At 41.0% G+C, this 23,714-nt stretch overlaps 1 protein-coding gene across 2 annotated transcripts in view; it reads left to right on the top strand.

Annotated features, from left to right (window-relative positions):
* Window positions 1-1,879: 1,879 nt before the first annotated feature.
* The window catches only part of RGS6 (regulator of G protein signaling 6), a 905,069-nt gene continuing 883,234 nt past the window's right edge, over window positions 1,880-23,714 (top strand). The window contains exon 1 of one of the 2 annotated variants that reach the window (XM_073609698.1): window positions 1,880-2,242. The gene's annotated coding sequence lies outside the window, so the exon portion shown is untranslated. The remainder of the gene's footprint in view (window positions 2,243-23,714) is intronic. The other variant, XM_073609699.1, reaches the window with a different exon arrangement.

Raw genomic sequence — 23,714 nt, 5'->3', positions numbered from 1 at the left:
TAACAATAAAAATGCCATAAATCTATTGCCTATTTTGTAGACGCTATAACTTTTGTGCAAACCAATCAATATACGCTTATTTTTTTTTTTTTAACAAAAATATGTAAAAGAATACATATCGGCCTAAATTGAGGAAGAAATTTGTTTTTTATATATTTTTTGGGGTATATTTATTATAGCAAAAAGTAAAAAAGATAGCATTTTTTTTCAAAATTGTCACTCTTTTATTTGTTTATAGCGCAAAAAATAAAAACCGCAGAGGTGATCAAATACCACCAAAAGAAAGCTCTATTTGTGGGAAAAAAGGACATACACTTTGTTTTGGTACAATGTCGCACGACCGCGCTATTGTCAGTTAAAGTGGTTCTACTCCCTGTACAACCACTTTTACCTACAAGTAAGCCTATATTAAGGTTTACCTATAGGTGCTTGAAATATCTCCTAAACCTCCACGGTTTAGGAGATGTTTACTAAAAAGGTGAGTGCTGATGACTACGGTGCAAGCGCCGATATCATCCATGCATGCGCCCTGTAGAAAGGGTCTAATAGGGGTCATGCCGTGACTGGCGGCTCCCACCCGCATGCGCGGGAGTGACGTCACGCGACTCTGGTCAATCACAGAGCCAGAGTTCGCAGCCCCGGAAGGAAGAGGGGTGAAGATGGACGCTCCCTTCTAGTGGGGACAGCGGTGACATCGCAGGCTTCGGTTTCAGGTAAGTGACACATAATGGGCTACTTAGTAGCCCATTATACTTTACCTTTGCAGGGAAATAAAGAGGAAGTAAAACCCACCAGGGTTTACTTCTGCTTTAAAGCGACGCAGTGCCGTATTGCAAAAAAATGGCCTGGTCATTTAGGGATAAATCCTTTCCGGTCCTTAAAGCGGAGCTCCGCCGAAATTTTTTTTTTTAAAAGTCAGCAGCTACAAATACTGCAGCTGCTGACTTTTAAAACATGGACACTTACCTGTCCAGGGCGCCCGCGATGTCGGCACCCGAGGCCGAACCACCTCTCTGCCGCCTCCATCTTCGGTAGGGGAATCAGGAAGTGAAGGCTTGCGGCTTCACTTCCCGGTTCCCTACTGCGCATGCGCAAGTCGTGCAGAGCAGTACGGATGGTCCCTGCTGTCTCTGAGACACGTGTGTTTCCCAGCAGACAGCGGGGGGGGGGGGACAGGAAGTGGCATAAATAACTGCAGATTCTGTGGCTATCTATGCCGGAAGTGGGTACAAATACCTGTAATATACAGGTATCTGCACCCCCCTCCCCCCTGAAAGGTGCCAACTTAGACACTGGAGTGGGGGAGGAATCCGATGAGTGGAAGTTCCACTTTTGGGTGGTTAACCATGGCCCTGCATGCAATGCAAAACATGACACATTGCTTTGATCAGGTGTGAATGCAACGGTTTATGTTTGCGATTTACAATTTACACATATTACCAGGAAGTTGCGCATAACCCTATTCGCATTTGTTCGTGCAGAAGAAGCTCATGCGCCTTTTTTACGTGTGATTCGGTCACGCCTGTTTCTGACTTGTGAAAACAGTAAAACATAAGAATGAACGACACCCAAACAAGTGTCTCAAGTGTTTGCCACAATTTCAGCGCAATTTGGAATCGCTGGCAGAACTGCGCCGATTCTGCCTGCGATTCTAAATCGCTAGGTGTGAATGGGGCTTAAACGCATTGGGGTTTGTGTTTGCTGGGTGTGTTGGAGGTGTTTGAGCTGAGGTGTGAGGTGAGGGCTCTATGATGAGCTGTGATAGACAAGCCCGCTCCCCTCAGCTCCAGCCAGGGATCCCATCGTACACCTAGGGAGGAGCGCGCACAGCGCCATCTAGCGGGCGGCCGCTCCCGCTGAACATGCACACCCCGGAGAGGGATGAGGAGGATGTTGTCTTCCATACCATAAAGCTCCATCAGAGAGCGCTCCGGCTACTGCAGCATCCTCGGTGCGGGAGGAGGAGGAGGAGGAGGAGGAGGAGGGAAGCAGCTTGTCCTGTTTATTCTATCCATCCATCCTCAGCCAGTGTTCAGCACGCACAGGGATGGACCTGTCTCCGGGGGACCCTGTGGCTGCCTTCCCACCTCCCTCCTTCCACTGAGCAGGTGTCGGGGCTGCACCCCATCTCTTGTGAGGATCATGTCCCGGGCTCCCCGCACATTCCTGTGACAGGGAGAGCACAGAGAGCCGAGGAAGCCGCCACTGAGGAGGAGGAGAAGCGGATTCTCTGGTTGCTAAGGTAATCCCAGCTGGTCCTCTCCTGGGTTACAATGTATGACAGCCCGGCCGGGTCCCTGAGCCTTCCTATGGGGTAATCCTCCTGTACATCCCTTTCCCCATCCATTCTCCATCACCCTCCATGGCAGCCATACAGATGCCAGCAGGGGGTGGGTGCTGCTTGTGCTGGAATGTATGTGGGGGGGCGGCTTTGTCTGTTTTGGGGATGGATGGATTTATTTCATCTTCCATTCATGTCACTTGTTGGGAAAGGCCTGGGCTGTGTTAGATGGAGAATCCTGAAATATGGCTATAGGACCCCATCAGTGTGTCATTTGTGTCCTTTACCAGCTGCGCCTACATGGCTTACTCCAATCTGTGAATGGCTGGAAGGAGGATGGCTGATGGTTGGGGGAGGCTGATTTGGATTTAGTGTGTATAGTTTTTTTTTTTTTTTTCTTCCTGACAGTGAATTTGTAGTGTTTATTATGTATATGAGCCCGGTGGATGCCTACGTAGACTCACTCAGCGTGATCGGAAATTGTTCCATGGATCGGAATTGTTTTGGGAACGGTTGGGTGTAATCCTCCCCCTCTTTTTTTTTTTTTTTTTTAGACTATTTTTAGGGTAAAAGCAGTTTATAATCCCCGGACGTATCTTGACGTATCGGTGTAGCGCATGTGAACCTTTATACCTTATCTGTCTACACATATGTGTGCTTATATTACGGACACGTTAAAACATGAAAATAAACATTTAAACTGAATACATGGGATACATTCAGCATTCATAACCACATATATTTTTCTATGGATAGTGCCATGTTGTAAGAAAAGTCATCCATTCTATCTACAACAGCTTGGATAGGTGACCAGTACAAGGTTGGGGCTGGACTGTGAAATGTGTTTGTTTGGAGGGTTTGTTATGTTGTTTATAAATTGCATTATATGTTACTGTGCAGGGTTGTGTATTTCTTTCTGCTTGTGTTATTGCATTTTTATGCATGGAGTTGTCAGTATTTTAGGTGATCACTTGTATATGGATATTTGCTTTGACATAACAGTAGGACAGTGACTATCTTGGATTTGTGTAGTGCCCTTGAAATGACGAGATTATTAAAGCAGTTTGGTGGAACAGTTAATATATTCATCTTTGGGTGTATGGATTAGGATTAATGTGTTTCCTTAGATAATTATACCATCACGACACTGGAAAATCCATTACTTTATTATTTTTTTTTTTATTTTGAGGATTGGATTCAATGAACACACATACTATAATATGGCTTACCCTGCAAATATCTCCTAAACGTGCACAGTTTAGGAAATATACATACATTTATAGATGAAAACACACGTATATATAATTTGTGTCTTTTTATGTTACTGATTAGGGCTTATTTAGGATGTTATTGCAAAGTGTAGTGACTGTGTGCAAAGTACAGTACCCCATAGTGCCCTATTAGAGTTAAGGTAACATTGCAATGGTTCTGGAAATTATTAAAAATCTCCTCAAACACCCCAGGAGCCCTGAATACAGAAGAACACTGATATGGAAATTCTGATACTTTCTAGCAGTGCTAAGAGCCAGCCTGTCCATCACACACCTTTCTGTAGACCAGTCGGGTGTCCATTATAGTGGAAGGCCAATCAGAAGGTTCAGGAGGTGAGAGAGCATGCACAGTTTAGGAAATATTTACTGTACATGCAGCCAGTAAAATCACTGACGCATGCGCTCTGAAGGAACGGCCCGCCTGTGCGGTTTCTTCAGAGCCCTGTGCTGTGACTGGCGGCTCCCATGCGCATGCGTGGGAGGGAGAGAGGGAGGCAATCGCGGCTCCGGCCAGTCACAGAGCCAGAGTCCGTGAACCTGGAAGCAAGACGGGTAAAGATGAAACCCGTCTCCAATGACATTGCATCGATGGAAGGCTTAGTTTTGAGGTAAGTTTCACATAATGTGCTAGTATGCAGTGCATACTAGCACATTATGCCTTTGCCTTGCAGGTAAAAAAAAACGTGGAGCGGTGTACAACTTCTTTAAGAAAGGTCCAACAAGGTGTTAAAAACGTACAAAATATTATTACAAAGTATTTAAAAAAGACAACAGTAGTGTCCTTCAATTTAGATATTATCAATATCCACACGTAAGACATGTATGTACAACATATCACCCATAATTCAGGCTTAAAGCTTAAAGGCTTTCTACACGTTTCATGGGGTAGCGCCCACTTCTTCAGGAGACTGCCCAGATTGAATTTCTTTGTGTGTATATATCTGTGGAAAAACCATGTCATGAACAATAATGATTTGAATAGTTTGAAATTGGTGCATTTATTGAGAAAATACATCCTGTTACGAGAAAAGATCCAAAATGTATATGAGGAATGTACTCACACCAACATTGAAGAAATGGAGGATACGCAAAACAATGTGGACTGGTTGAGTTATTTCACGTTACACAAGATCATTGGATTTTGCACTAACCTTAAAGAAGAACTCTATTTTTTCCCCATGCAGTGGGGCTGTGCCTGCACTGCATGGGTTAGCTGCTGGTTTTATCTAGGGGTGTAAGGGAAAGCTGTACTTACTCGGTCCTTCGATCCACCGGAAAAATACGCTCCCCCACATCACATCACATGTGAGGACTGTTCCTGCCATCCTCACATCCTGAGCCAGTCTATGGGCATGATGATGTCAGGAACAGTCCATACATCTGCGCTCCGCAATTCTCTAGATGAAATCGAGTAGTTAATCCTTGCAGTGCAGGCAAAGCCCCATTGCATGGAAAATATTTTTTTCCCCGACTTCTTTAAATAAGCCTGGCATATCTAAATGATCCGACAACTGTATTGGTGGCCATACAAGGTTAGAAAATCGTTATAAAAATTTTTGATATGCTTGATCGTTCGACTTTCAAAATGTTATTGGGCTCATTTTAATTCTCTCATTTAAAAAAAAAACTGAACCGTCCTGTCAGATTCTTGTAGCATAAACGATCAATTTTCTGTGAATCAATGTTATCATTAAATTACCTTGGACTTTTGAGCGTTTGGCGCTCTTATTGGTTTGTATGTGTGTGGATTGTCATCTCTAGGTCTTTTCCCTTTTTCCTAAAGGTGGTCCCTTTCTTGTGGAGTACTGCCAAACCATAGCCAGTGTGCCCAGTCACAATTTCAGGGACTCTTAGAAAATCTGAACCCAGCATCCTGTTTGTTGTTATGCTTAGTGACCAATGACACACATGTTATAGGTGCCTTTACAGTTAGTGACTGACAGCTGAATGGAAGTAGAGGAACTTTTACACCAAGCCCAGTAAAGTGAGAAGGTCCAAGTAGGATGTCCCATCACAGTCCCGATATGAGAGATGGCTACTGTTGTTGCCACTTCTGTGATCTGATTTTCTAAAATGTAGTTATAAGTACCCTCAAACTTTTTATCTGAGCTTATATTTGTACATTTACAGTGCCCACTATAGATTACATTTAATCTATTATTTAAGGATCATTAAAATATTTGCATGATTTGATGCACTAGATGTTGAGGGAAATAGAGAGGATTTACCTCCAAGCAAATGTTTATTTATTCACACCTGTCATGTACAGATTTCATTATCAATATGAATGAACAGAAGAATTCCCTGCAATCTTTATAGTCTTGGCTATATTTTGGTATTTACAATGTTCAGTTGGCTTATTATGTCTGCACTGCATGAAACAAACAGTTTTTGCTTGAATGTGTACATTTAAATAGAAATGTATAATGGATGTAATTGTTGGGCTTTTCCATTCACCGGTACATCTCTGGAAAATGCATTTATAAACATATTTCCCGAGCATATGGAAATGGTAGATGAGCTGATGTTATTTATAATTCTATTACTTTTTCTCTCCCTCCTTGAAATGAAATACAGTGTTCTACTTTTCACACTAGGGAAAAACCCAGTGCTTAAATAAGCATTTATCGGACTGAATACATTAACACCGATTTATTGCAAGTAATTAAAGTCTGCCTTTTTTTTATACTGATAATTTCATTTTATGTTTCAAACATGTTAGGGTTGTAAGATGTTGGTATATATTAGTATAGCTTTTTTAAATACATATTTACTATTAGTGTAAATATGATGCTGGGGAGGAGTTCTTGAGTCATAAAGGTACTCAGGAAACTTCTGTTAAACTTGGATGACCACAGCTTTGTAGACTTGTGGGACACATATACTCTAAGCATGCATAATACAAAATGTGTTTTGCGTAAAAGGTGTTGCAAGCTAATTTAAAAGGAGCCACCTGTGTTTTGTGAGCAATTGATGGAGTATTGTTGTTGTATTGTGCATATAAATATGCACTACCATTTACAGAATATGTATTACATTCCATGGGCCAAACTGAACTTGTGCTTTGTCCATTTAGGGCAAAGCAGTAGGTTCACTTTTATGTCAAATTATAGAAATGTGGCGGTCGCAAATGTTAATAAAAATGTAAGGCTATGTGTAGATGGGTGCAGATGTGAATATACAAATCAAACCACATATAAATATAGAAAGTATAAATAAAGTCCAAATAAACATGCTGAATGTTCTGATCCACAATGGAAAAAAAAACGTTAGAAGTGCGATGGACCACAGATGCTCCGAAACTTTTCAGGTGCAAAAAACAACACCCCCACATGTGTCCCCACTCACCAAATGGCGATGACCCCCAGCTTTGCAGTCTGGGGGTCACTTCAGGCTTATATGATGGTATCCAGAGAAGTTCAGGGGTAGTGTTGTGCAAGTCAGATCAAAGGATTTCTTGTTGAAGTGTTACAGCAGAATCGCCAGGCACCAAAAAAAATAGAACTAATAGTGAAAAGTACCATATGAAAAGGGATTTATTCCACATAAAAAATGGGTACTCACATAATGACTGATAAAAACAGGCATGTAAAGGAATTTAAAGATGGATCCGGCCGCCGCTCACGGTGTGCATTCCAGAAACCAGGAAGTGCGTTCCACAGAGCAGGAAATGACGTCAGTGCCACCGGAAATACGTTGACAAGTTTCGCCCACCCACAGGACGTTATCAAAGACCTCAAGACCTTTGAAATCTCTGCAAATTAAGGAAATTCTTTGGGGACCCCCAGTTCACAAGAACTAGTATCCCCATTGGAAGATTTCCCCTCTATTACTTTTCTGGGGACAACCCAAAATTTTGGATTTTCTTTTACTTTCACTTTCAATAATAATGGTAAACACAAAATATTGAGAGGGGAAATCTGCACTGCTATTGTACTAATGCCACTGGCAGGGAAGGGGTTAACATCGGGGGCGATCAAGGGGTTAAATGTGTTCCCTGCGGGTGTTTTCTAACTATATGGAGGACTGTGTGACTGGGGAAACACAGATCCATCTTCGTGCATAGCAGAAAGACAGGATCTGTGTGATCTCCCCTGTCAGAATGGAGGTTTGCCTTGTTAACACAGGCAGATCCCCATTCTGTCACTGCAGGAATGATCATGGGTGGTCTGCGGACATTGAGTCTGCCCCACCCAGTCATTGGCTCCTCCACTGGCCAGTGGGCACACAAAAAATAGAGTTCCCGAGCTGTCTTACAATGACGGCGATTCGCGGGAAGGAGCCAACCTGCCGCAGTATAATGACGGAGGCTGGTTGGTAAGTGGTTAAAGAGGTTGTAAAGGCTCATGTTTTTTTCACCTTAATGCATTCTATGCACCTGATCTGTCGCGCCTCAGAGAACAGAACAGGGATTTATGTGTTTACACACACACTTCCCTGTTCTGCTTCTCGTGCCCTCTATCGCTCGTGGCCGGCGGTCATCGCGACCATCGGCCATGAGCTTCGGCACCCCCGCTGTGCAGCGGGCACGCGCCCCTAGCAGCGCGCCTGTTATCCCGATCCCACAAGCCGACGTATAGCTACGACGGCTCGAGGGATCGTGCCTGGTCAGCAAGGGGACGGTGGCTGGTCGGCAAGGGGTTAAAGTATTACACTATGTGTTTTTGTCTTTGTGTAAAATGCATAATGTTTCTATATCAGATTGCTTTTGTTACAGACTTTCTGCGGCAGAAATGCTTTTTTTGATGCCTCAGTGCCTCTGACCGTATATTTATATATACAGTTAGGCCCATATATATTTGGACACAGGCACAATTTTAGTTTTTATCAGGTATTTGCCAAAACATATTCAAGCTATAGTTATATAATGGATATATGGATATATTATATTATATAGATATATATGTGATATAATGGACAATTGAATCAAAAGCTGTTTCATGGCCAGGTGGGGGCTACTCCTTCATTATCTCTTCATCAATTAAAGCAGGTAAAAGGTCTGGAGTTGATTCTAAGGCTCGGTTCACACTAGGGGCGGCACGACTTGCAGGTCGCCTCACCGAGGCGACCTGCACATGACATCCACGGCGACTTGCAAAACGACTTCTGTATAGAAGTCTATGCAAGTCGCCTCAAGTCGCCCCAAAAGAAGTACAGGAACCTTTTTCTAAGTCGGAGCGACTTGCGTCGCTCCTATTAGAACGGTTCCATTGTACAGAACGGGAGGCGACTTGTCAGGCGACTAGGTCGCCTGACAAGTCGCCCCTGTGTGAACCGGCACTTAGTGTGGTATTTGCATTCGGAATCTATTGCTGTGAACCTACATCATGCATTCAAAGGAGCTGTCCATGCAAGTGAAACGGGCCATTGTAAGGCTTCAAAAATGAAACAAATCCATCAGAAAGATATCAGCAACATTAGGAGTGGCCAAATCAACGGTTTGGTACATTCTGAGGAAAGAAGAACGCACTGGTGAGCTCAGCAACATAAAAAGGCCTGGACGTCCAGGGAAGACAACAGTCACTTCACTGTCCAAGGCAGCTGAGGCTGCAGAGAAAGCGACTGGAGAATCTCTGTCCTTGGTCCCTTTCTCTGTCTCAAAAGTGAGACATCGGGGGTCTGTTTAGACCCTTGATATTTTACCAAAGCCCCCCAATGGGGCTCCTAAAAAAATGTAAATAAATACAAATAATAAAAAATAATATTGTAAATAATTAAAAAACTAAATTGTAAATATAAATAAATATATATATATATATATATATTGACACTGTCCACTGCCCTACTGACACCAATCTCTGCTCTACTGACACCATCCACTGCTCTGCTGATATACACGCACGGGAGTGCCAGAGCTAGAGGTTGTTTAGGACAACTGATTACACTGTCATGGATGAGAATGTTCCCTCAAAAATTGAAGCAAATATGCATGTTTTAAATAAAGAGCCATGGCCTCATGATGTTGAAATATGTTACGAGGTCTGATATGACTGAAGATGTTTTGTACCAAAGCTTCTGGTGAGATTGTAAAGCAACTTGTTGATGCTGAACCAGGGATGTTGATAAATGGGAGAACTTCAAGCTAAGTTAGTTATGTATAAGGCTCACCCCAGCTTGGAAGAAGTTCCTTTAAAAAAATGCAACCTCCAGAGCTTCAGCAACTAAATCTCTCCACATTCTCAGTCACAGGAGAGTCCCCAGAAGGACCTTATGTGTTTAAATTCTGTGTTCCCCTTTTAGACAGACATGTTGAAGGGAATGTGATGATGAATGTATATCTCTGTGTCTCCTCCTCTGACTTTTGGGCAGGTATTATGGAGAACCAATAATTGGAGTAATATCTGTACTATCTGGCACATACAAATATATGAATTAACTGTGAAGGTGACCTTTATTTACAGTTGAACACACCTACCCCAGGGGTAACATTTTAACAATTAAAAGTTTATGAAGATGTGTTTGAAACAGGAGTTCCGCCTTAATAATTAGTGCTCTGAGAAGAGGATTGAAGAAGATTGATCTGACTGTCTTTTCTGTAGGCTATGTTCAGCCCCTCCATGCCCTATGTTTGTATATAAATTAATTATTTTTAAATTAACATTGTAATAAATAATTGATTTATTGATGCAATGGATTGTTGCATGTTCAGGTACAGTATAGAGCACTCACGTAGATAATATAGCTGAGAGGGACCTAAAGCTTTTTTTTTCCTGTGCTCTGGGCTTCTGCTCTCTGTCATATTACTTATCAGGCACAAACTATAATTATGTTTCTGTGTCACCGTCAATCTGAAATTGGAAATGCATGATGGATTATCAGTGATGTGAGTTAAACACTCTCCCAATGTTTGCAAGGCCTCAGGCACTTTGCTGTTGTCTTTCTTATGAAGGGTGAGATAAGGCTCAGGGCTGTAGGAAATCTCAGCAGCATATTACATTTACCCCCCTTCACCTTTTAAAACTGGGAAATATTGGAGATATTACATTAATGATCTTGTTGTTAGTCTACCACATGATTTAAGCTTTGAATGACTTGCATTTTATGTGTTTATCTTATTAATTCTTGCCCACATAGATTCTTTTGCTTGTTGCTACCAAAATTACTCAAACACTGTAGAGCAAAGCATTTTTCTTGTTACATAGTAGGTGAGGTTGAAAAAAAGACACAAGTCCATCAAGTCCAACCTATGTGTGTGATTATAGATCAGTATTACATTGTATTTCCCTGTATGTTGCAGTCGTTCAGGTGCTTATCTAATAGTTTTTTTAAACTATTGATGCCCCCCCCCCCCGTTGAGACCACCGCCTGTGGAAGTGAATTGCACATCCTTGCTGCTCTTACAGTAAAGAACCCTCTACGTAGTTTAAGGTTAAACCTCTTTTATTCTAATTTTAATGAGTGGCCACGTGTCTTGTTAAACTACCTTCAGCAAAAAAGTTTTATCCCTATTGTGGCATCACCAGTACGGTATTTATAAATTGTAATGTAAAGTTTAACCCATACATATAATTATAAGATAATTATATAATGATAGAATTATACGCATAACGCTTAGAGCAGTGTTGTCTAGTGAACAAGAGTTATAGAGTTACATTAGTAGCAAATACATGGACTTTATAATTCCATATACTGTATTTTACCAATCCTTGTACTGTGTCTGGACAAAATCAAATAAAAAAAAAAAAACATATTAAATACATCTGGGTTACATCAGCATTTTCAGCCCTGCCCCTTTCTCCCTTCTGGACCACAGAATATTTTCTGTAGTCCAGTTGAAAGGCTTGACAACACAGCTTACAATTTTAGTGCAGCAGAGATAGCGTTATCAGCCCGTTACAGGAAGTTAGGAGTTCACTGGATTTCTGATAAGATCAACGTGCATTTTTCTGTATTTGCAGCATTTTTAAAAGCTAAGTTCTAGGGCAGAATTGCACTTTTCATAATAAATAGAAACATTTTGTAATATAATTTCAGACCCAGCCATCCCAGTGTTCTTACTACTTACCTTATCCACAGAAGGTTTGAAATGTCATGATTCTGAGTTTAAAAAAAATCTTTCTGCTCGCAGCACTTCCTGTAGGTCATTCCCATCATTCACTGTGCTGTTGCATCACAGAAAAGGGTGTGATAGGGTATGTATTACCAGTGTGGACCACACTTCCCTCATTAATATACCACTACCTCTTGCTTTATTTCTACCCACTTTCCAACTTCTTCCCTTAAGGTGACCATACACATTACAATCTGATTATAAAAGCTCCCATCAGCTATATAGTACAAGAGACTGCCTAATTCGATACAAATTTAATGGATTGTTCAGGTGGGACTTCCTATTCCATGGTTCTGGTAAATCTAAAGGAAATTGTACAGAGATTGTACAATCAGATGGCATAGTGCATGGCCAGCTTTACACAAGTACATAGGGGGGAGTGGATGGGGACATTCAGTTGTCAGGCCCAGTTCACATCTTCACATAGCGGGAACTCATGTTCTTGCACGTTTTTTTTTTTTTTCCCCGGTTTGGAGCATTTCCACTCGTCATACATAGGGCAGCCCATTTACTTGAATAGGCTGCCCAACATGCAACGATTGCCCCAAAGAAGCTCCAGAACTTTTTTTAGAGTGAAGCATGGTGTGTTTTTTACCATGCTTTTTTGGCGCATTTGCATCAGGTTTTTGAAACACATGGCAAAGCGTGCATTTTCTGTGCAGTTTGCCATGTGTTCGGAAGCACAAAGATGTGAATGGAGCCTCATTGTTCTTGAGTGAACGCACCAATTTCACTTTCAGGCCTCATTCATGCCTAGAGTAGTGGGAGTGCTTGTTTTATCTAATTTAATTTAATTTTTTCCATGATTTCAATGGGCTGCCCTACATGTGGCAAAGTAGCTTATGGGATACTTTGGTGTGTTGTTGGTTGCACGTTTTTTTACTGTGTTTTGCTGCATTTGTCGCTCATTTTTTCACTTGGCAAAATGTGTGTTTGCTTCTCTGGTTTCAAGGGGTATGAATACTTTTTCTCAAGGCACTGTAAATAAGTGCCTTGAAAAAGTATTCATACCCCTTGAAATGTTCCACATTTCGTCATGTTACAACCAAAAACGTAAATGTATTTTATCTGGATTTTATGTAATAGATCAACACAATGTGGCACATAATTGTGAAGTGGAAGGAAAATGTTAAATGGTTTTCAAAATTTAAAGTAAATATGTGAAAGGTGTGTCATGCATTTGTATTCAGCCAATACTTTGTAGAACTACCTTTCACTCCAATTACAGCTTTAAGTCTTTTTCGGGATGTCTCTACCAACTTTGCACATATAGAGAGTAAAAATTTTGCCCATTCTTCTTTGCAAAATAGCTCAAGCTCTGTCAGATTGGATGTAGAGCCTCTGTGAGCAGCAATTTTCAAGTTTTGCCACAGATTCTTAATTGGATTTAGGTCTGGACTTTGACTGGGCCATTCTAACACATAAACATGCTTTGATCTTAACTATTTCATTGTAGATCTGGCTGTATGTTTAGGGTCGTTGTCCTGCTGGAAGGGGAACCTCCGCTGCAGACTCTAACAGGTTTTCTTCTAAGATTGCCCTGTATTTGGCTCCATCAATCTTCCCATCAACTCTGACCAGATTCCCTGTCCCTGCTGAACAAAAGCATCCCCACAACATGATGCTGCCACCGCCATGTTTCACGGTGGGGATGGTGTGTTCAGGGTGATGTGCAGTGTTAGTTTTCTACCACACATAGTGTTTTGCTTTTAGGCCACAAAGTTCAATTTTGGTCTCATCTGACCAGAGCATCTTCTTCCACATGTTTCTGTGTCCCCCCAATTGGCATCTCTCAAACTGCAAACTGGACTTCTTATGGCTTTCTTTTAACAATGCCTTTCTTCTTGTCACTCTTCCATAAAGGCCAGATTTGTGGAGTGCACGACTAATAGTTGTCCTATGGACAGATTCTCCGCAGGAGAATCTGGATCTCTGCAGCTCCTCCAGAGTTACCATGAGCCTATTGGCTGCTTCTCTGATTAATGCTTGCCTTGTCCAGCCTGTCAGTTTAGGTGCATGGCCATGTCCTGGTAGGTTTGCAGTAGAGCTGCACGATTCTGGCTAAAATGAGAATCACAATTTTTTTGCTTAGAAGATAGATCATGATTCTCGCTGCGTAACATCATCTTTCACATTAAAACAAAAAAAATTGGGCTAACTTTAGTGTTTCTTTTTTTTTTTTATTCATTGAAGTGTATTTTTTCCCAAAAAATTGCGTTTGAAAGACCGCTGAGCAAATACAGTGTGACATAAAATATTGCAGCAATTTACATTTTATTCCCTAGGGTCTCTGCTAAAATATATATAATGTTTGGGGGTTCCAAGTAATTTTCTAGCAAAAAATATTGATTTTACCTTAAGAAACAAGTGTCAGAAAAAGATTTAGAATTTAAGTGGTTAAACTTCCTGCATTTACACGTTTAAAAACTTGGCAGACTGCCTGGATTTTTTTCTTTACACACAGAAGTTTCCCTTTGATCTAAGAAGAAAGTTAGTTTAATTTTAAAAACTTGGCAGACAGCCGGGAATAATTGGCAAACCCTGCAATAGAGATCATCAGAGGGGTTGAATCGAGATCACGATTTTTTAACGATTAATTGTGCAGCTCTAGTTTGCAGTTGTGCCATACTCTCCATTTTCGGATGATGGATTGAACAGTGCTCCAAGAGATGTTCAAAGCTTGGGATATTTTTCTATAACCTAACCTTGCTTTAAACTTCTCCACAACTTTTTCCCTGACCTGTCTGGTGTGTTCCTTGGTCTTCATGATGCTGTTTGTTCACTAAGGTTCTCTAACAAACCACTGAGGGCTTCACAGAACAGCTGTATTTTTACTGAGATTAAATTGCGCACAGGTGGACTCTATTTACTAATTAGGTGACTTCTGAAGGCTATTGGTTCCACTAGATTTTAGTTAGGGGTATCAGAGTAAAGGCTGAATACAAATGCATGCCACACTTTTCACATATTTATTTGTAAAAAATGAAAACCATTTATTATTTTCCTTCCACTTCACAATTATGTGCCACTTTTTGTTGGTCTATCAAATAAATTCCCAATAAAATACATTTACGTTTTACGTTTTTGGTTGTAACATGCCAAAATGTGGAAAATTTCAGGCATCCCCTGCAACAAAAATGACATTTTTGGTAAGATACTCCCAGTAGGAACATGTCTAAGACTCGGTTCACACTGGAACTGGCTGCGGATCGCACAGGAGCTCTGTGCGTCCCTGTTCCACGTTTCGGGGCTGAATCCGGCCCTGAAACAGAGGCAAAAACGCACAGCGTTTCTGTGCAGTGCGCTCCACAGCCGCAACGGAGATATGTGAACCAGCTCCATAGGGAGCCAGTCACATTCTCCTGCTATGCGAATTAGATGTGGGGAAACCCGCATCTAATTCACATAGGTGTGAACCCAGCCTTAAGGTATGTAGATCCTGCAATTTTCCTCATTAGAGCCTTGCAGGTGCAGCAGCTGGTTGATAATTATGAAACCACTCCCAAACAGATTCACTCAAGACAAGGACACAGACAAACACACAGGGATTTCTTTAGAATAACAAAAGGTAGGAATCTGCAACAAAGTTTGGTAAAATCCTTGCAATGTACATAGATCACCCAGAGGGGAATGTTTTTTTTTTTTTTTTTTCAACAAAAGTGGAGTTACTCTTTAAATACCACTAAAAGAAAGCTCTATTTGTATGATATAAATTTAATTTGTGTACAGTGTTGCATGCCCAAGCAATTGCCAGTTAAAGCAGCACAGTGCTGAAAAGCCTTCAGGAGGTCAATTGGTTAGTATAATAGAAATAACACAAATCAAAACTTTCTGTTAAAGTGGAACTCTAGCCTAAATTATTATTGTATTACAGAGTGGGAAAACTGTCCTTGTTGGGGAAGATTACCTAAAATGTTATTGCTGGAGTTCTATGTTAGCCCACTTCTGCTGGTTGAGGAAATAGATGGACTGTCTGTAAACTTGCATGACAACAGGAACATTTATGAAGAGTTTATAGCAGAGTTCAGGAGAGGAGGTGTACACAGACTTGGCTTCCTTCCAGATGTCACTACTGTCACACTGATTAATGAGTGACTTAGCTGCATGTCTGCTCTTCCTCAAGCGGCTGCATCACATAGTGTAATGGAGATCCAGGCTCTTCAAACAGCTGCATACATAGTAAACAGTTATTCCTGTAATTATAATGACTGCAAAATCATTATTATTGATTCCTGCAAATCTTCTAGGCCCCTTATCAAGCAACCGACTCCTGGTGAAAGGCATTCATCTGGAAGCCCACATGCTTTGGATGACTTGGCTGCTTTCATTATGTACACGGTTGCCAACTGCTTTGATAAACCCCTGTTGTTTTCCCTCATAAGTGTTTTCACCTGGCAACAGAGGCAAAATCCCTGAGCTTAATGTCCCACATCATTTTGTAGTTTTAATGTAGTGTTCAAAACACTGACTTTAATTGTGTGCCGTAACTAAAAGCAAGATTACAATGTGGAGTTTTATTAAAGGACACATAAATTGGTTTTAAGCTTGTTTTTTCAATGGCCAGTAAATAAAACAGGTTACAAATATTGTTTTAGACAGTCAGAAAAATATTGCATACAAATACTTTATATTCACTTTTTGAGCTAGCAGGTGCAGTATTTAGCTCCACGCTCCTTGGTATGTTTTAGTGTAAATAATAATGGTGCAACGCTAAAGAAGAGCACACCCACATATATAGTTTTCAGTAATATTGTGTTAGAAAAACCAAAAATAATAAATATAAACTCAATGCAACTAATATTGTTTTAAATTCCTATATGTATAAAGTGCTAGTGCTCTGGCAGTGTCCCAGAAGAGTTGAAGCTGTTATAGCTGCAAAGAGTGGGCCAACTCAATATTGAACCCTACGGACTAAGACTGGGATGCCAATAAAGTTCAAGTGCATGTAAAGGCAGGCATCCCAATAAGTTTGGTAATATAGTGTACAGTATCTCACAAAAGTGAATATACCCCTCACATTTTTGTAAATATTTTATTCTGTCTTTTCATGTGACAACACTGAAGAAATGACACTTTGCTACAGTGTAAAGTAGTGAATGTACAGTTTGTATAACAGTGTAAATTTGCTGTCCCCTCAAAATAACTCAACACACAGCCATTAATGTCTAAACCGCTGGCAACAAAAGTTAGTACACCCCTACATCACAATTGTAGCTCTGCCCAACATGTTTCGTCAGTATGACATCTTCAGAGGATCAATGGCCGAAGCACGAGCACTTTGTGGTTTATAAGAATCATGTGTTTTTAACAGGTACTTTATTAGCACAGGAAGATATATTTGTGAACTGCATTCAAGGACACTATAAGAGCACTTTCAGTTCTTGTGGAATTATTATGTGGTACACAATTTTGAACATTAGCACTTTATATGCATAGGAATTCATATTATTATTAATTGCATTGTGTTTATATTTATTATTTTTTAATTTTTTTAGCATAATATTACTATAAACTATATATGTGAGTAAGTTCTTGTTTAGCACTGCAACGTTATTATTTACACTATTTGCACTATTTCCCCAAGCAGAAGCCTGAAGGTTTTGTGCCAATATTGACTGGTATTTGGAACTGTTCATAGTTCCCTCTATCTTGACTAAGGCCCCTGTTCCATCTGAAGAAAAACAGCCCCAAAGCATGGTGCTACCACCCCCATTCTTCACTGGGGGTTGTAGGGTGGTCTTGCCACTCTACCCCATAGCCCAGACATATAAAGAATACGGAAAATTGTTGTCACATGAACCACACAGCCAGTACTTTCCATATATTCCTGCAGCTCCTTTAATGTTGCTGTAGGCCTCTTGGCAGCTTCCCTGACCAGTTATCTTCTCGTCTTTTCATCAATTTTGGAGGGACATCCAGTTCTTGGTAATGTCACTGTTGTGCCATATTTTTTCCACTTGATGATGACTGTCTTCTCTGTGTTCCATGGTATATCTAATGCCTTGGAAATTCTTTTGTACCCTTCTCCTGACTGATACCTTTTAACAGTGAGATCCCTCTGATGCTTTGGAAGCTCTCTGTGGACTATGGCTTTTGCTGTAGGATGCAACTAAGAAAATGTCAGGAAAGACCTACTAGATCAGCTGAACTTTATTTATGGTTAATCAGAGGCATTTTAAATGATGGCAGGTGTTTACTGACTCCTATTTACCATGAGAATATGATTGCTTAATTCTGAACATCCCCATTTATAAGAGGGTGTGCACATTTATGCAACCACATTATTTTAGTTTTTATTTTTACTCCCCCCCACCCATAAAAGATTTCAGTTTGTTTTTTAATTAAGTTGTACAGTTTACAGGTCACATTAAAGGTGGAAAAATTTCTGAAATGATTCATCTTTGTCTCGTTTTTTTACATCACAGAAACCTGACATTTTAACAGGGGTGTGTAGACGTTTTATATCCACTGTATATGCAGAGGGGGATGTGGGTTTTATGGAGAACTACGAGTTCTGCTTTTAACACAGTATAGGAACATCACTTTAAAATGTACAGTATTAACAAAAATAAATTAATACATAAATTTGGCTGAAACTATAATTACTGTGTACTGATGTAAAATGACATGTATGTTTATAATAGCTTCCCACTGTAAAGATTGCGCTGATTGTGTATTACAAGAGAAACAATAGCAATCACAAAGTGATGGAAAATCACAAGTGGATGACTGATTCTTCTTACAATATTGTCTAGGCTAGGGCATGTCTGCACGAATGTATTACATTTTGTACTGCATGGAATAAACAAAGAAAATATTTACAAATACTTCCTTTAAAGGTGTAGCTTCTAGCTATGGAAGTGAATCTCACTGAGATTCACAGCACTCACCCTCCAGTAGATCAATTTCCTTTCGTTTAATGAAAACAAGGGATCACAGGTAGAAGCTGCTGACAGATAAGATTTGCAATTTTTCATCTCTAGAAACAAGTTACAGAAATTAGGAGTTACATTTTTTCTTAAGGTAACCTATTTTTCATGGTGAATAATAACTTGCCATAATGAGTACATAATTACAACTCTACTCCCTCTCTCTCTTTCTCTCTCTCTCTATATTATGGTCTGACTACTAAATAATACATAATGTTCTATTATCCAAATGTCAAAACAGTGTTTTTTTTTTTTTTCTGGACACCTAATTGCAACAGTTTTTCAAACATCTGTATTTATAATTTTTCTTGAGAGGTTTAATTTAACATAGATGCTATTTCATCAGTTATTTGGGTAGACTACAAAGTAGTCAAGGAGGATGTTTTATAGTGATTCCTTGATACTTCTGAGTAACAGAATCCCGTTTCTATTGTTCACTGCCTTTGACATTTTTTTAGAAACTCATTTTAATTTCCACTTCAAATTATGAAAAATATGTTTCTTTTTTTGCAGTAGCAGAGTTATTTCTATTGGCAGGCCTGGAAGCAGTACTTAACATTCCAATATAATATAACAGCAATAGCTAAATGTTTCTTGTAACATTGCAACAGTTCCTAACATGACAGTTTCTTGTGACATGCATCACTCTCATAACTGCTAGTCTCTTGTTCTTTACAAAAATCTCTTGTTTTGTAACAATGTAGTCTTTTGCAATGTGACAGCTCTCTTATAACATGGCAGCCTGTTGTAGCAATGGTAGCAGTATATATACAATTTAAGTAGGGTGCTCATAACACCTATTATCTTGGAACAAATGGGTGGGGCTTTGGGGGTACACAGGTTGCATCTGTGCTTCAGATAGCAACATCAGCTTTATTTGCAAAGGCAACCTCACTGTCTGCATTACCCCTCTATATAGAAGAAGCAGGGCCGGATTAAGACTATCATGGGCCTGGTGCTGAGGATTTTGGTGGGCCTTTTTATGGAAAGCAAACAGCAGCTCCACCATATGTGAAGGTAGGTGCCCACTTCCTCCATACCTCCAGCATATGTTAGAGGTAGAGGTGTATATATGATTCAGAAGTCCTGGGGATCTATAACAGAAAGCTATTATCTTGTAACTTTTTTCCTGGTAATAGGAAGAAAGAGTTTGTGGGTGAAGGTAAAACACTTTTTTTCCAGTTATCCTCTGAAAACAAAGAACCCAGGTAGGTCCCCCACTTGGAGATAAAGGGAGGTTCTGCAGTGGAAGTCTCCTCTCCTCTCTCAATGCGCCTACCTCTATTTTAAACAATATATTTCCAGTGTTTAGAGATCCCCTCCCCAATCAGCTACAATGTGTCCATGTCAGTAAACAAACATCTTCAAGTTGTCTTCCATACGATGCTTCATAAAGAATTTTATTAGACGCTCACCGGAAAGTTAGACCCTAAGCGATTGTCATTTTTGGGGAGATACTCCTAAAGAGAAATCACATCTAAAGGGATGCAGACCCTGCCACTTCCCTCATTAGAACCCTGCAGGTGCAGCAGATGGTTGATAATTATAAAATTACTCCCATTCACATTAATTTTACACATGGACACAGAGAAACAAACAGATATTTCTTCAGAATAACAAAAGGTAGGAATCTGCAACAAAGTTAGTTAAAATCCCTGCAATGTAAATAGACCACCCGGGGGGGGGGTATTTTTTTCTCAACAAAAGTGGAACTACTCTTAAACTGAACAAACTGACATTAGAAGTTGATTGGTAACCATGCACTGCTGCGCCAGATTTTGAGTACTTTTTGCTTCTTGACCTTTTGGCTAAGATCAAGTGTAGTATCGACTATAGCCCTTAGGGGTGTCTCTGCTTCACAGCTAGGACGTTGAGCACCCACCCCCCATGTTGAGGGCTTCGGGGGGGGGGGGGGGGCTCGCTCGTCCCCACCCCCTTTCCTGACCGTCTGCGTGCTCGGATAAGGGTCTGGTATGGATTTGGGGGGCCCCCCCACGCTGTTTTTTCGGCGTAGGGGGGTTCTCCTTAAAATCAATACCAGACCCAAGGGCCTGGTATGCCCTTGGAGGGGGAACCCATGCCGGTTTTTTATTTAAAATTTGGTGTGGAGTTCCCCCTCAAGATTCATACCAAACACAGTGCCTGGGATTGGCGGGGATCCAAGTCGGATTCCCGTTCATTGAAAGTCGGACGTATGTTGACATCTAGTCGCAGGGAAAAGTCGGATCTAAAGTAGGACGGCTGTCATGTCGCACCAGTGTGAACCCAGCCTGAATGAGATGAAGCATTACTTTGCAAATAATATCCAATCACATGCAAGGCAAATAAAAAAACAGCATTTTTGCTTGCACATGATTGGATGATGGAAGTCAGCAGAGCTCCCCCTCATTTACTAAGCTCTGGAGCAGCTGCACTTGCAGAGTCTATTTGTCTTTAGTAAATCCACCCCATGTATTCATGCATACAAAGGCATTTAGGCTAAGTTTAGACATGTAGCTGGGAGGTGGTAAAAATGTGCAGTTGAACTGCATTTTTACTGCCTCCCAACCGCTCCCCCTTGAACTGCAACAGGCAATGGATGGGGGTGTTTACATGCCACGAGCGTGATGCTTCACGCCTGTGGCAAAATCTACCTGGTATGTAGTGATAGGTGGACGATAAGCCCGCAGAACATGACACATTCAGGTGAACAGGGAGGTGCTACCAAAGCCCTGAAACCACTTGCATTACATTTGTCACCTTCTAACTGTAATGTCAATCACCTCTGAAGCGCGATCTGAATGCGTATCGGAATTCAGAGGAGATCTACCCTTAGAGGCAGCAAAAATAAAAAACTGTGCCAGTGCGCTCAGGAGAGGAATGTTTTGTCGCAAAAAAACGGCTGATGTGCCAGTGCTTTGTGTGTTTACAACTTCAGTATTCATTCCAATGGTTAGAATAAATGAATATTCTGGCCAATGGAATGAAAGAATGCCCAGGCGCTACACATGCCCAGATGCATTTGTAAAACAGAGCTTTTTCCTCCGCTGGAGTAAAGGCATCCAGGGGAGGAGAAAAACATCCTGTGTGTTTTGAGGACAAATAGATACAAACATATATAACGTTATTATATGGACTTATATATGAATTAGTCCATATAAAATAGAATAGAATCATCATGGCTCCCCACCTTTTGGGGGATTCCTGTATATGGGACTGTCCATACAAGTATCTCCTTATCACATACATCTCTCTGGGTTCAGTATCGGAGACAGCTCACTCACACGGCTCTGCTTTACTGGACATGACCGCTGGCAGAATGGTCTGTGATGCCCGAATCTCTCCTCCCAGGTGATCTGTAGGTGACCTGCTGTGTGCTACCAGAGGGGAGGAGCACACCCACGAAAGAGGGCAGGGCTACCGGGTCACATTTATACAGGAGGCATGAGTCATCCATGCATGAGGGTATCAGGGCTTATCCATAGAGGTAGCGGGTCAGCTAGGTCTCATCGATAGAGGAGGGCAGGGCTATAACCCGGCCCAGGCAGTCACAGTGCGTGCAAAATGCAAGGCTGGTCAGTGAAGATCTCTGCCCATTGGCCCATTGCTTTCCACATGGCACGGGACCTGTTCTTTTTGGGCTTCTGGGCCTATATTAAGGGAGGGGCCTTAAGCTGCACCTCCAATAGCCGCTATGTTAATCCGGCCCTGAGAAAAAGAACTACCACTGATTATTAGCATCTTTCTGTTCCAGCTAGGAAGATTTCATCCTCTGCCAGTACTCTACTCTTTTTATAGTTCACTTTTTGTGTATCAATGGGGTAAAGGTTTGTCAGTGACCAAAGTTATAGCAATGATTTCCAGTGGCTAACTCAGATAAAGGTATTACATTCTGTCTCTTGCAAAATAAGCCCTGTTTTCCTGCCTTTGGAAAGCAAGGATCATACAGTTGGTCTTCTAAATAATAACTAATGTCAAAGCTTTATAATCATATTGACAAGCAGTCTGCATGCGTTTCTTCCTTAACCACTTCAATACTAGGCACTTTCACCCCCTTTCTGCCCAGGCCAATTTTCAACTTTCAGCGCTGTCACACTTTGAATTACAATTGCACGGTCGTGCAACACTGTACCCATATGAAATAAAGAAAAAAATGTTTTTCTTAGTTTCTGTTATAAAATTTTGCAAATATGTCATTTTTCTCCTTCCCTGAAGTGCGCTGATGAGGCTGTACTGTTGTTGAGAAAGAGAGAGCTTCACACACTTTTTAATAATCCTTTACTTTGCAGCCGCTAGCAATAATCGCATGTAACAGGCTGGTTGCACTCAAATTGATTAATCGATCAACTTGAGTACATTCACCCCACCTATGCATGGTTTGAATCTCGGCCAGGTTCAGGAATTTGGTCCCTTTCCAGCTTCTTTCAAGCAGTCAGGGGGAATAACCCCCTTCTTAGGATCTAAGGTCTGCTACCTATTATGCTTATTACAAACCAAGACAAAGAATTCTGATGATAAATGTTTTCACACAAAATTTACACAGTTTTCACACAAGATTTATATTTTTCTAATTAAGATGAAGTGGGGAAAATGTGTGAATTCTGGCTGAGAGTTGTGAATCTAGCCTGAAAACATTTATAAATAGACCCCAAAGTGTCAACCCCCCCCCCCCCTTCTGAATCTTTTATGATAAATGAATACATGGCACTTGATCAGCACCACAGGCTATAACCAGCAGCACTGATAAGTATATTCTGACAGGGGGCAAGTCTCCCCCCCCATTAGAACACAATAGCTCAGGGAGAGTAATTCCCCCGTATACCTTGTGGATGTAGATGGAGGAATTCTTTTTTTTTTTTTCTATTTTTGTCCAACCATCTGGTTGAATAAAAAAACTGAATCATTTAGGGTGGGTTCACACTTGAGAATGCAGCAACTCACAGCTGGAGTCTGGTGCGTCCCCATTCACCTTTTCAGGTCCGATTTCAGCTCGAATTTTGTGCTGAATTCGGACCTGAAACAGACCAAAAGACGCACATGACTCCTGTGCAATTTGCACCGAAGCCACTGCAGAGATGTGTGAACCGGCTCGATAGAGAGCCGGTCACAATCTCCGGCTATGCGAATTTGATGCAAGGAAATCTGCATCAAATTCGCAATAGTGTGGACCCAGCCTTTTGGTCAGCATATATGTGATGTGAGAA

Source organism: Aquarana catesbeiana, linkage group LG13 (assembly GCF_042186555.1).
Source record: "Aquarana catesbeiana isolate 2022-GZ linkage group LG13, ASM4218655v1, whole genome shotgun sequence".
NCBI classification, from domain to species: domain Eukaryota; kingdom Metazoa; phylum Chordata; class Amphibia; order Anura; family Ranidae; genus Aquarana; species Aquarana catesbeiana.
This window is presented reverse-complemented; position numbering and strand designations above follow the sequence as displayed.